General features: G+C 38.9%; 1 long non-coding RNA gene across 1 annotated transcript in view; it reads right to left on the bottom strand.

The window, feature by feature from the left end:
• LOC102301300 overlaps positions 1-13,294 on the bottom strand; it is a 31,233-nt gene extending 17,939 nt beyond the window's left edge. Inside the window, exons 1-2 of the long non-coding RNA XR_315688.2 lie at positions 13,097-13,294; positions 5,929-6,063 (exon numbers count right to left, since the gene is read on the bottom strand). This is a non-coding gene — a long non-coding RNA (uncharacterized LOC102301300). The remainder of the gene's footprint in view (positions 1-5,928; positions 6,064-13,096) is intronic.
• Positions 13,295-14,089: the final 795 nt, after the last annotated feature.

The following is a 14,089-nucleotide window of genomic DNA, read 5'->3' as shown; positions in this document are numbered from 1 at the left end:
TGCAGAGAAGAAATTTTAGAGGCTTTAAGGAGCAACACATTGCAAAGCATCATATTGGATCTCAAACCTGTACAAACACTGTGCAACAGCAGCTACATAAACATAAATAAAAAGTATAATACAACGGTTCATTTGATGAAGAATTGACATTTAAAAACCTCTTTTAAACTGTATGTTTTGTACAGAACTGAAGTCTGTTATGCAAGGCCTGTCCTCTGTAATGAGGCTATTTCCAGGACTTTGTAGAGCATGAATAATGTGTTTGTATGAACTTATCCAACTGACCAAGTTCACTTACATAATGAAGACTGTGCAGGTTTCGTGTGTGCACTATGATACATGCCTGTAGTGTGATAAGTCAGGTTATTTATTCTTTGTTTGCTGCCAAAGGCCTTCATGTGATACCAACACATCAGTGTAGAAATGGGGTCAACTAGGTGTCAGTTTGTAGCATCAGTGCATTTAATAATTTGCAGCTTGAAATAACATAAGGCCACCAGCCTATCAGCCACCACTGCTGAGTTATTCAGCACAAGCTCGGAGGTAAAGTGAGAGCGAGACACCCAGAGACAAAACAGAGAGAGGAGTGGTATCTCAATACAGCAGCCATAAAGAACAATGCCCATTCCCTTTTACCACATATCGTACACCTCACTCCTATTAAGTGGAACCAACTTAATGAAAAAAGGGGGTCAGAAGATCCCATCACATAGAATGAGGTCAGTCTGAGCTCATAAAAATGATCAAAACTCAAACTATGAAGGTCACTCTCTCATTATTAGTGTGAGAATCAGGGCTACCTCGCCTCTTCTGGGGTTCTGCAGTATTCCAGAAACTATTGATCCAGCCGCACTAATGCAATCACACTCCCCATACACCGGTTATTGACGCTAGGGTTTCAGACTAATGGCTGCAATAAACATTGATGCAATCATGTGCAGTAAATGAGAACAAATGGAGAAGAGCAAATGAAAAACAATAACAGCAGCCTGAACAGCTCAGGAAAACATGTAAACAACACCAGCAAAAAAATGTATTCAGAACTAAAAATGGAAAGATTTGCTACGTCAGCTTAATCAAGCATGTGTTGCATTTGTTATCAACATCATCGGTGGAAATGTCTTTTACAGGAATGTTGGAGTGTACTTAATTTTTTGTATCATGTTGAGATTTTAACATGAAGCAATATTTGTCATGAAGTAGATTAGGCAAAAACAGAAAATACAATGTTATGTTACGACTGTATACAGGAGCCCAAAGTACAAAAAAGAAAAAAATACAGAAGGAAACAAACTGCAAAACAAAAAAAATCCAACAGGCAGAACGAAGGAGGAACAAAGAGGTGGTATGCAGAAGCTTTGACAAAGAACAAAGGAGAGGTACAGAATGAATGCAATCAATAGACAGGATGTAAAACTCAGAACAAGGCAGACGAGGCACAAACCAACCACGTAAAACAAGAAATAAAAGAATGCAGAAAAATCCCCCACAAAGGCAAGAAACCACTGTGGAGTGCCTGTAAACCGAAATTCAAGGAAAATACAGGGAACCAAATTCCATATCTAACAATAACTATAATTCTGAAATGCATTTAAGAAACCTGGAATAATCACGAAAACAAACAGGAATAAAAACTCAACGTAGTGTTCATTAAAAGGTAAAAACAATGATGATACAAAAGGATTCAAAATGCAAAAGAACTCGGTTACACGGGGACAAAGCTCCAGGACCACTGCAGATACATGCAACCTTTTCTTTTTTTAAACTTCACAATGTAGAAAGAACACAAAGCACATGCAGGGAGAATGAGAAAAACCTTGAGCACTGCAGCCTTTTGGCATACGTACTACCTTCTCAACCAAGTGAGCTACAACAGCACTCACAGCGAGTCTCCTGAAAGAAACTTTATCTCCTTCGGGCTCTTTCTCTGCGACTCAGAAGGAGGAGACGACTCTAAAGCAGGTGTCTGTGGCAGTGCCATGGCAGCAGTTCCTTTTAAATTGAGCATCTGTGTTTTTCCAAGGCTGATGTCTGGCTGTGCTCAGAAGGTAAGCATCCTTACTTTTCTGGCACTCTGAAGGAATAGTGCAAAGAGCCCATGCTAAGGCGTATGGAGCCGCATATTGCACTGAGCCATTATCTGCCACACCAGGATTCTGCAGAAGCCCAATTGTGAAAATATGGTAAAAGGTGAGGACGTGCTGTTGTGGCCTTGGCTAGCTCCAGGCTAAGTGGCCATGGCAGAGACAGCAGGTATTGTGGTGTACTGCATCTACCTGAGAGGCGCTTCAGTATGAATAGCACGTGTGTGCATGTATCTTCCAAAAATGTTGCCTTGGAAAAGGACAGGAGGTTATGCTCTAGTGGCAGAATGACATAAAACCATTGGCACGATGTCAGCATTACAGAGAAACGTAGTCAGTAAATCATGGTGCCATCAGGAACAGCACAGCGACATATTGCTGACTTATATGGACTGTGTGGGTGATGGTAGCCCTGAAGTAGCAGAGACATGTCTTTGATTACTTAGAACAGGTGCGTAGCACTGCTTTGCCTACATTTTACCTCTCTCTGCATATTCGGCAGTGGTGATGTAGCTTGCTCATTGGCAAGACATCAAGGCAACATTGCTTACCTCTGCTTAACTGCTGCTTTTTCTCTCTCTGTGCAACCCATGGGAGGCACTGAGTAGCTTGGAGATCATTTGGTGCACTTGGTTTGTGGAGCTGGATCATGTAGAGTTGTTGAGACTGACTGAATTTGCTTTTCCTTTTTCAAGGGAAGGATGCATCCTTGAAAAAAGATGCATTCCCCTTTTCAGTTGTGTCCAAAGCGATTCACAAAGCAAATCAAATGAACAACAACATTTTCACCAACAATGGCTCTGAGCATGTGCCACGTGAGCTGCAGATGTTCAAAACTTGTGACATCAAACCCGTCAAGCACATAATTGTTCCATTTGTTAGCTATCAAAGCACAACCAGGAAAGAGGACAAGGAAGAGTGCCGGGGTTGATGCTGAGCATTTTGTGTGCAGGTTTGTGTGGACAGAAACATAGTTAAAGGTGCTTTTAAGAATACTTCTCTAATATATTTAATTTACAATAAATGACTGCAAAAACACAGCTGTGCAAGTTATGAAGAAAAAGCGATGGCATTAGTGATGTGGGATGAATGAGGGTTCCCAGTGACTGATGTCACTGCAGATAAACTGAATCTGCTCTATTTTAGCTGCTAAATGCGTTTTCCCAGCTGACTTTTAATTCCTGCATCTCATTAACTGAATTCTGTTTTCGTCAATGGAGCAAAGAGAAGCTATTACCATCGTGAAGCAACTGGAAGATGTGGCACGCACGTTGCAGGAGCATCAGGAAAACAAATAAAAGCTTATTTATTGCGGTGTCCTCGTATGTCACTCGAGTTTGAGTCACAGATCCATGTAATGGCTCACGTGCGGCCCGTCATCATCAAGGCCCATTTTCACACCTCAATTTCCTGTAACTTCTAACCCTAAGGATGCGTTCTTGTTCAGAAGGCTGAATGCCAACTTGTTCTTTATTTTGTCTGCTGCCTTGAAAAAATAGGAGGAGATGAAAGGAAGGTAATAACTGGCTTCTCTGCTGCACGTGAACAAACAAACTCATTTCCAAGATTTCTGCCACAGACATGCATACAGCACGTGCTTCTGCCATAATGAGTTTTCTCTTTTTATTTAGCTTTTCAATCATTTGTTGTTCTCTAAACAGGAAGCATGAAAACTCCAGCAGTGGTGTTATTACACCATCTTCAAATACCCATAACTGCTGTCTCAGACCTTTTCCGCCACCAATATGTTGATTTATTACAGTATAGATCAGGTTTCATTAACAATGTCCTGTCCTGTTAAGTTTTAGAACAAATTAACAACACTTGAACAAATCTTAATTTCCATATAATCGATGCTCGGCCTTAACAACTGTTAAAACAAACAAATACCAACATCACTGTTCTTCTTCGCATTTATTCCTGGCCAAGAAAAATGGAAAATAAATAGTGACTTTGAATTATACACAACTAGGTGAGGTCCTAACACCAGTCTGTAAAGTTTTATTATATTCTTGCTTTAATAATAATTAAAGGAATAAATACTTGCACAATTACAGACTACTGAACACAACATTCAGGCCACATTCAACTTAATTACAGTGCAAACTTAAAGAGCACTCACAGTGATTGGTTCCTGGGTCGTTGACCCGGTAGTTTGAGTTTGTATCTTTATCTGCAGTCATTGGTTTGTTTTCATTATATTCCTGGTTCTGGTTTCATATGTAGTCTGTTCCCGGTTTCAGTTTATTCCTGGTTTATTCCTTAGTTTTCTTCTTGTGGGGATCCACCCACATGCTGTGTTTTCTCTCTTTCATGTTTAGCTCCTAAATCTCCTGGTTATTAAGTTCCTGGTTTCATCCTTGCGAGAGTTTCATGCTTTGTACTTTGAGTTCATGAGTTTATGTTGAAAGTTTGTTGTAATTATTTCAGCACTTTGAGCAGTTTTTGGTCTTGGGAATATTAAATGTTAAAGCTTTACCATCAGATTGATGTTGGATTTGCCTTTTAAAAAGGGATACGGCAATTGATAAATGATCATGAAAATCATGTATATATGGAAAAGTGGTGGTGCTAATATGGATCCCTGGGGCATACCCTGGGACCCATCATGTCCTCTAACTCAGCGGTCCCCAACCCCAGGGGAACAGACCGTTACTGGTCCGTGAGTTGCTTGACAACGGGCCCCAAGAGTTGAGGATCGATTAAAATTTCTGGTTTTCAGGGGTTTTTAAAAATCGTTTTTAGTGTAATTTTTTATCATTTTCATCATTACCTCGGTTTCCCTGGGTCTTTTCCCATGTGTTATGAATAAATCTTCTTTTTTTTGGTACTAGTGCTGGTTTTATTTTGTCGTATTTATCCGCAACACCTTAAAGGCCGTTCCGTGAAAATATTGTCAGACATAAACTGGTCCGGTAACTGCTCTAACTGGCAGGTATTTTTAAAACCAATTTACATCAACAAGAAAAAAAGGATTAAATGCCAGAGGGGTATCATTTCTATACATTAAAATGGAAGGAAACACACGTTACAGCCAAAATTATTGAAATATCTTTCTTTTTCATCTTACTTTTATGTTCATAAATGTACAAACAGCTTGGACCATATCACTACACTGGCCACATTTCAAATACTGGAAGTTCCCACATCTTCAGCATGCGCAATCATAAATAAGAATAAGAATAATTATGAATGAATGCCAGTATTCCTTTGTGCTGTGTCATAGGAAGCCAGTAAATCAGACACAAAAGCAGAACCTCCCATGATTAATCATCACTACTGGGACAAGTCAAAATATCTGCCACAGAAGAGGCTTGTTACAAATCTGAATACAAAAATCCTTTTCATTTGAAATTAAAAAAATGTCTTGCATTCCACTGCTTAATTTCCCTGATTGCCTCTTTAGAGAGAGCTGTTTACTTTTGTGTCAAATACCCAAAGGTGATGAGTAGCAGTGCTCTGATGAAGGCCACAAGGCCAACATATTAGCCTGTTTGTTGGCATGGCCTAATATAATAGGTGTAATTGCTACCTCTTACCTTACCTGACGCTGGAGTTATATGATTATGGTTTGGCACCATGGACAAATGTACTGGGAAGGCAAATCCTCTTCACAGACCATTTGAACTCTTTTACTTTTGTTAGTGACAGAGAAGGATGTGATTTTCTGTCGTTCTGTTTATGAATAGACTGGGATACTGTGAAACATAAATGTTTCTGCACAGACTATGTTGTCTGCCACTTCCTGTTTTATCTTGCACACTGATTTCCATCTCGCCTGCTTTTAAGCTGTTTTAGCTCTGTATAAATACCACACTTATTTTGGATTAAGGCTATCACTTACCGTAATCTCACACCAACTCTATGATCCCATGATGCTGATCAAAACTCGGGCTGGGGTTTGGGGGGGGGGTGCCATCTGTTGTAGGACTTCCTGCTGTTCTTGTAGCTGGAGCGAGGTCTTCATGGTCTTTATATGCTGCAAAGTGAAATGATGCATCCTAATTTTTTAGATGCATTAAAATATAAACATCAGCAGAAGGTGAGAAGAATAGTAAAAAATATATATATAGAAAAAGAAAACATTTTACATATTCACTGTAATTGCATTGCACATGTTAACAAGGCACGAACACCATCGTGGTTACATTTATGTTACATTTATGTTTTAAATATAACTTCAGTAAACTCTGCTGCCTCATTTTTCTTTTTAAAAAGTAGCATTTACAGCATACAGCATTTAATATAAATAAAACTGCACTCTGCCATTCCAGCATAACCCTTGCCAGTTTTTATAAAAAGCCCACATGAAGTTTTCAGAGCACCCTTTTCAAGGTCCAAGTACACTTGTAGTTTTTTAGCGGTGATTGAAAAGTGTATGTTGCCAAGTGATTTTTATTTGTGGCAACATTTAGCCTGGATTCACAGTCACCTTCATACGGGTTTTGATTATGAATGCCAGACTCGTCATATAGGCCCGTGTTATTTCCTATAAAAGCTTATTTATGGTGGTTTATCAGTGGATCCTTGCCAGGTCTTATTTCTGTGTGTGAGGATGTTAAAGGGCAAAGACAGGAAGCGAGAACATTGGGAAACTATAACCTTTTACAAAACCTGCAAACCTTTGTGGATCATAAAATACGTTTTGTGTTGACCTCACTGTCACACCTAGAAAACAAACTGTTCCCATCTTGACATTTCTATCCTTGATTCACCCACAATAACTTTGGTCTCTCTTGGGCTGTGCTATAGCCTATCATCCACGATAATACAGGTGTAAATTCTTGCCTGACGGAGTGCCATACCATGATATCAATGATATGGCGACACCATGCATTTACTTTTCCTTAGTGCGTGCAACAATGAGACATGAACCTCCACTGAAGCTTTATTGAAAAGGAAACTATTTCAACAACTTCCAACAAAACACAGTGCTTTGAAAAGTGTGCAAGAAAATCGTTCCAGCTGAAGCAAACTAGTTTCACTGCTTGAGGCAAAAACACAATCTGGCTTTGAAGGAGGACACGTTAGCAGCTGGTGATGTGCGACCCAGAAGTAAACAAATGACTCCATAAGCTTCGCACTCGGTAGCTCCACACGTGTGTCAGGAGTAGTGGATGAAAATTACTGATGCAGTTAGATTTTGGAAACAAGCGTTTTAAGCAAGTTGTTCAAAAGCTCAACTCAAGATAGACCACCCAGGAGAGGAAAAGGTTTTAGTTTTATTACGAAACAGTAAGTTACTTGAGATATTTAAACTTGTTATGCTGGTATTTTACACAGAGAAACACTACTTTTGTGCTGCTGCTGCTGCAGGCACCTTATAGTAATAAAATTCACACTTTTATTAGGTAGTGTGTCATGAATGACAGCAGCCCACTGGAAGGGAAGGATGAAAAATGTTCTTTGTTTACTTAAACTTATAAATGCTGCTTCTTGTAAGCTCCAAGCATTGATAAAATCTTGTTCAGTATTTTTTTTAGTATCATCATTAATATACATTAATGTAATTATCTGACATTTACTTAAAATAAATAGATATGATTTTGAGGCTTTATTACCCACCCCCAACCTCTCTTCATCCCTTTATCCCTGAATCAAGCTTTGGTGCCATCCATGATTTGACTACACCCTCAGCCTATTGGTAAGCTGTCAGTCAGCCATGGGTAAATGCAACATCGATTTGATTAATCAAAAAGCAAAATGAGGACAAATGTGGGCAAAGGGGTCATCCCTGCAACCTAGATGTGTCTATCAGTGCCAGTGCACCTACTTGAGTCTCTGCACGAGAAAGTCAGAAAGGAAAAAACAAGAGGAAGTAGAAATTACTTTTATGCAAAGTGCTCACTTTGGAAAGAAACCCAACAGATGATACAACCATTTACTTCCTTTTTAATTCAGGTAACTACAAAACGCACAGTAGCAATTAAAATACAGTGACCTCTGAACTAAACACAGAAGAAGAAGAAAACTTAAAATAGGAACTGAGGCTAAATAAAAACCAGGAATTTAGTTCTAAATATTGAACAGTGAGACAATCTAAACTCCACATAAACCAAACAGGAACCATAACTCAAATAATCCAACAAAGACTAATGCTCAAAATCAGTGGAACAATAGAAGAAGCAGGAGTCAAAAACTAACAATTAAAAATGAAAATACTAAAATAAGAGTAGAACTATTCAAAGACAGAGACTGTGAACACCAAATCTACGACCATGAGGTGACTATCTCAGTGTCTTCTGTTTCTTCATGTATGTTTGAGGTGTATAACAAATGAAAATTACACGTGATTAAACTCTAATATGACTAAGTATCACAACAACATGTGCTTCAAAAGCTCTGAACATTATGTTTTGTGTTTCTTGTTCTGGCAAAGAACAAAAAGAGCAGACATGATTAGTACTGTGCTCCTGGCTCTGCTCTCAGTCAAGGTTCGTGCATTGATCACTCAAAACGTTGCAATTCCTGAGCATAAAAGGAAACACTGAGCACAAGGGATTTTCAACACAACAGCTTTAAACATATTAAAACTTCAGCAAAGGTTTGAGCTGTCACTTCAGAAAGCATTGTGCCAAAAACAAAAGAAGTCAGTCTAAATTTGAGAAAAATTATTATTGATGCTGACAAAGCAGGAGATGGATATACAAAGCTTTCATGGCATTTTCAACTGTTAAGAACTGGAGTAAGAAGTGTCATCAAGAAATACAAAGAGCGCCATACAGATAGAACAAGTACTGTCACAGTGATGAATAGTGATGCGTCGGTCGCAAACGAAACTCTCTTAGAGCCATATCTTTGACGTGAATGACGCGAGCCGGCTCCTTATGGGTTTTATTTTCTTTCTCTCACCCTTTCTCTCGCACTTTTTTCCGCTTCACTCCACACGCGAGCCTTGCGCTTTGCGCTGGGCAGTGGGGCGGTGGTTACACTCAGCCAGGGTGCCAGGGACAACAATGTCACATTAGAAAGGTATAGTAATCATCCACAACTATTTTCAGTTGCAGATGATAAAGGATTCAGAAAGTTTATTCATGCAGCCCCATATGACAGAGAATATGCATCTTCTTTTTGTTTTCATATTATAATTTATATTTAATTGTGTTGTGGTTTGCAGTGTTTTGTGTTGTTTCACTTTAAATTTGTTTAAAAGGAAAAAGCTGAAAATTTAAATTGTTAAAAGCTGAAATGTGAAAAATTGGTTTTTGTATTATATGATTTATTTATTACATTTTATGTGGAGTGAATAAATAAATGTCTAAAAACTTTAAAACACGTACAAAAGACAACAGAAGTGCTCCAGGATGCTAGGCGCAGTGTTGAGCTTTTGTTATAGTGGCTACACAAACCAGGAATTACCAACGACCGGATTTGGTGTGTGGTAGTAACAGGTAAATGAACATTTTTTTAAAATTATTTGAATATATATGAGTGCTTGTGTATAAATACACAAACCATGCACATATGCTTTCAATTGTGTAATTTCAGTGATCCAGGTAGCTCTGTTTTGGAAGTTCAGTTAAAGCTAGAAATGTGTTTTGGAGTTTGTACGTGCTTTGTCTCAAGAGGCCACTGCATATATTTATATATAAACATATATAAATAAACTTTTTTTTACATTAGTAATTCCTTTTGTGCATAATTTTATATTATTGTTAATAATAAATTAATTAAAGCAACAAAACAACCTGAAGAGCCGGTTGGGAGCCGAAAGAGCCGGCTCTTTTTAGTGAGTCGAGCCAAAAGAGCCGGTTCACTAAAAAGAGTCGGAAATCCCATCACTAGTGGTGAATGACCTGCGCAAGCCGGTAAATGAAGTCTCAAAGAAAACAATCACTAGAACCCTGCACAAGAATGGACCGCAAGGTCGCTGATCAAGAAAAAGTCCACTTCTACAGAAGACACCTTAAAGCCAGTCTGAAGTATACTAAGGACAGCTTGGAGAAGATTATGTTTACTGGTCAGATGAGATGAGAAACCCAAAGAACACCTGGGACTAAAACATGGTGGTGGGAGTAGCTTCAGTTTATTTGGAACTGGGCAATTTTATCAAGGTGGAAGGACTGTGAAGAAGGATATATGTGAAGACTTTGAAAGAAAAACTCAAGCAGTGAGCAGCAAAGCTGGTTTTGGGTCATCACTTTCTCTTCCAATGCAACAATGACCCAAAACCTGTGCTGCTACTGGTTAAGAACGACCTCAAAGTAAGAATGCAAGGCCTAACTTTAATCCCACTGAAAATCTGTGGGGTGAACTGAAGACCCATGTTCATGCCAGAAGACAACCAAATCTGGAGAAGCCTGAGAAATTCTCAAAGTAGAATAGGCTGGTATTGCTCAGGACACGTATATGAGACTTTTTGTGAGACATTTTTAAACTACAACAAACAAACTACAGGCTGTACAGAAAGAATACAGAAAAAACTATTACTGTACCATTGAGAGATTAATAGTTTTAATCCTGGTAGTTTTTGTTTTTTGTGAAATGATATTGTTTCTGTGTGCATGCAAGTGAAATAATGTAAGCATCCAAAAATGAAACCAGGATGTTTGGAAAGGCTGTGTTAAAAAATGAATTCCTTTGGAAATACTTAATAAAAAAAATCATAGGGTGAATAATTCTGTCCTCAGCTGTAAGAGTAATTTCAAATAGGAAAGCATTAAAATCCTGCAGGTTTATATTGGACTGACTTTGGACAGATGTCTGCCAAGTCTAGTTGTACTGAGGAAGTTAACCATACATCACGTCCTCTGAAGATAACGCATTTATTATCAGTTTGGGACCTCATGATGCAGTCTGTTGACTTATGTTCCAAGGCAACTAATAATTTTTTGAGTATTCAATACGACATGGTTATCAAAGTATTGGTTTCTTTTCCACTATCTTTTATGTATGAATTCAGATGCATTTGAAATAGTATTTTAAATATCTTGTATTTTAAAGCAGCGGTCTCCAACCTTTTTTGTGCCACGGATCGGTTTATGTCCAACAGTATTTGGACCGGCCTTTAAGGTGTCGCAGGTGTCGCAGGTAAATACAACAAAATAAAAACAGTATTAAAAAAGATTTATTGATAGCATATGGGAAACCGAGTTAATGAAAAAAAAAACAATTAAAAAAATAATGATAAAAACTGATAAAAACCCTGAAAACCATGCACTTCACACCCGAGCCTCAATTCTCACGGCCCGGTACCAAACGACTCATGGACCAGCACCGGTCTGTGGCCCGGGGGTTGGGGACTGCTATTTTATAGTTCTGAGATTGAATTTAGCCAAATTCAATATGTCCTCTGCTCTCAACCCAAAGTGTACATATGCTTGTAACTAAAGCCTGCTAAAACATAATTGGCCCGTAGTTACTACTGGAAGCACAAACAAGTCAAAGCATAAAATTTTGGGTAGCAAAAACCTTTTGTATAAATTTTGCTGTTCTTACGTATGCAGATGTATAAAGCCTCAGGTGTATAAAGTCAAGCAGCTACACAACCAGACTGTTTATACAAACATTTGTGAACTTGTTGGTCAGTCTCAAGAGCTCAGTGAATTCCAGTGTGCTACCGTGATAAGATGCCATGTGCAAAAAGCCCAGTCATGAGATTTCCTCACTTCTAAATATTCCACTGTCAGCTGTTAGTGGTGCTATAAGTGGAAGCAAGTGGGAATGACAGCCATGAAGTGGGAGGCCATGTAAAATCAATGAACATGCTGAGGCACAGTGCGCAGAGGTTACCAACTTTCCTGTAGCGTCAGTCACTACAGCCCTCCAAGATGGCATCGCATCCAAGCCTTACATCACCAAGCACAATGCACAGTGTCGGATGTAGTTGTTGTTGAGAACCGGTTCCCACTGTTTCAATTCCTTGGAGTTGTTTGCCATTTTTGCAAACGATTCCCTTATCGATTCCAGTCGCCCCGAATGACGTCACCACGTTGCGGAGCGTCATTTACTTGGCAGGAAACATGGCGGCTCAAACGCTCAAAAGTTTGGTTATACTTTACGAGAACGGATGACAACAGGGAAACTTGCAATACTTGAAAAGTAGATATTTCATTTAAGGGAGGAAACACTACGAATATGCAAAAGCATTTGCTCACAAAACACGTGATGACCTTAAATGAATGTCGTGTTTTTAATTCTCTCCGGACTCGTGAATCTCAACCCAGCAGCAGCGGTAACGTTTGCACGTCCTCTCCCGTTAATGCGGCAGGTAAATAATCAACTAACAGTGCATATTATGTTAGTGCGATCTGCCTTATATAACCTGCCATTACTGTGCATTTAGGTGACCATGATGAGAGAGACAGTCTGGCTCAGATGCTGGCAGTTCTCGCTCCAGTCTGCCGGTAGCGTCTCCTTTCAGGCAGGATAGACGAATGTCACCGAGCAGTGACTGAGTTTGTGGTCAAAGGCTTGCACCCATTTGCCACAGCAGATGCCCCCGATTTTTGGTAAGTGAATGTGTTTAATTGTAGGCAGGGACATTACTGGATATTCTTGTGTAATTGCTACAGAATAATTTATGTTATACTTTGTTATTGCTACAATTTTTCTCCCTGGGGGCCCTGTGACACCCCATTGAAGAGCCGTAGGCTGTGGATCTCTTAAGATCTCACTGTTGGGTTTGTAAGGCCATGTTACTCCTAAATTTCTATCTTGTTCAAAGAGAAGATGTAAAACAAAGTTCCAAGCTAATCAACCTTAGAGTTCTCCTTTTTAAAAAGAATCGATAAGAGAATTGATAAAGAATCGAATCATTAAACAGAATCGAAAATGGAATCGGAATCGTGAAAATCTTATCAATACCCATCCCTACTAACAATACTTTTCAAAGTGTTCAAAATGAATAAAAATGTAATATCTTTACTTTTTCTCCAAACAGATTCAAGTCATTTCTTATTCAGATTGAAATAAATCAGTGCTTAATAGAAAAAAATGATTGAAGCTGAAGAGACATTCAGAACTGTAACATTACTGCCAACTTATTATCACATTTTAAAATGCAGCCTCACCATTCTTCTCTGTCCTGCTCTCCGACACAGTCTGTCCTTCTCTGTCTTCATCACTTTAATGCCAAATTGTCTATTTGAAGTAACGACTGAGTGCAAGTTAATTATGAGAAAGACTGACAGAGGAAGAGAGGGACAACCGTGTCTTGTCTGGCCAAAATTCCAGTTTCCCCAATTGGACAGCAGGCGGAGAGCTGCCCCCGGCTGACTGGAGCACCAATTAACATCCACAAAGAGAGGCATGAGGAAACCTTTCTAACTCAGTGCTGTGACCTGACATTCACCCATGCAAACTGTGTATATTAACAGCCTGCCAATGAGGCCATAATGAGATCACACCCAAGCAGGACAGAACTTTGGCACAGTATACTGACTGGAACTCTTACATGATCTTCAGTAGTCATGTTTTATAATATAGAGCTCACAAAAATATACGATTAAAAGTACAATCCCATGTATATTTCTTTAATGCTACAACAGGACACAGAGGCTTCTACTTGTATATATACTGGAGTTAAAAGCAAAAGCAAACTCACTGATGTGCTATTTTTAAAAGCCTTTATTGGCTTTTCTTAATAACAAATGTGACATTTTTTATTTGACTGAATTTTCATGTCATAGTCTGGTGAAAAACATTTACATAGGAATCTAGCACCCAGTTGCTGCTAATGAAAAGCACTTGATTAACTGATTCTCAGTGTTATGGTGTGACCACCTTTACTAAAGTAAAAGTTTTTGCATTTTGCAGGTCTGAAGCCTTCAATTGTGTGCGAACACAAAGGATGGACATCACCACAAATTCACCCCACGACCGGATTGTGAAATGCTCAAAGAAACAGCAAAAATCCCAAGAGCTACATCTCAGACTCTGCAGGCCTCGCATTGTTCGCATTGTTAAATATTAAAGCTCATGGAACAAGCTTTTGTTCCATCCAAACATGTATGGTTTATTTGGATGAATTGCCAGGAGAAAGCTGCTTGACTATAAAAAAAAAC

Source organism: Haplochromis burtoni, unplaced genomic scaffold (assembly GCF_018398535.1).
Source record: "Haplochromis burtoni strain Fernald_Lab_line unplaced genomic scaffold, NCSU_Asbu1 Contig_5, whole genome shotgun sequence".
Lineage (NCBI taxonomy): Eukaryota > Metazoa > Chordata > Actinopteri > Cichliformes > Cichlidae > Haplochromis > Haplochromis burtoni.
Note: the sequence above shows the minus strand (reverse complement) of the source record. Positions and strands in the feature narration are given on the sequence as shown.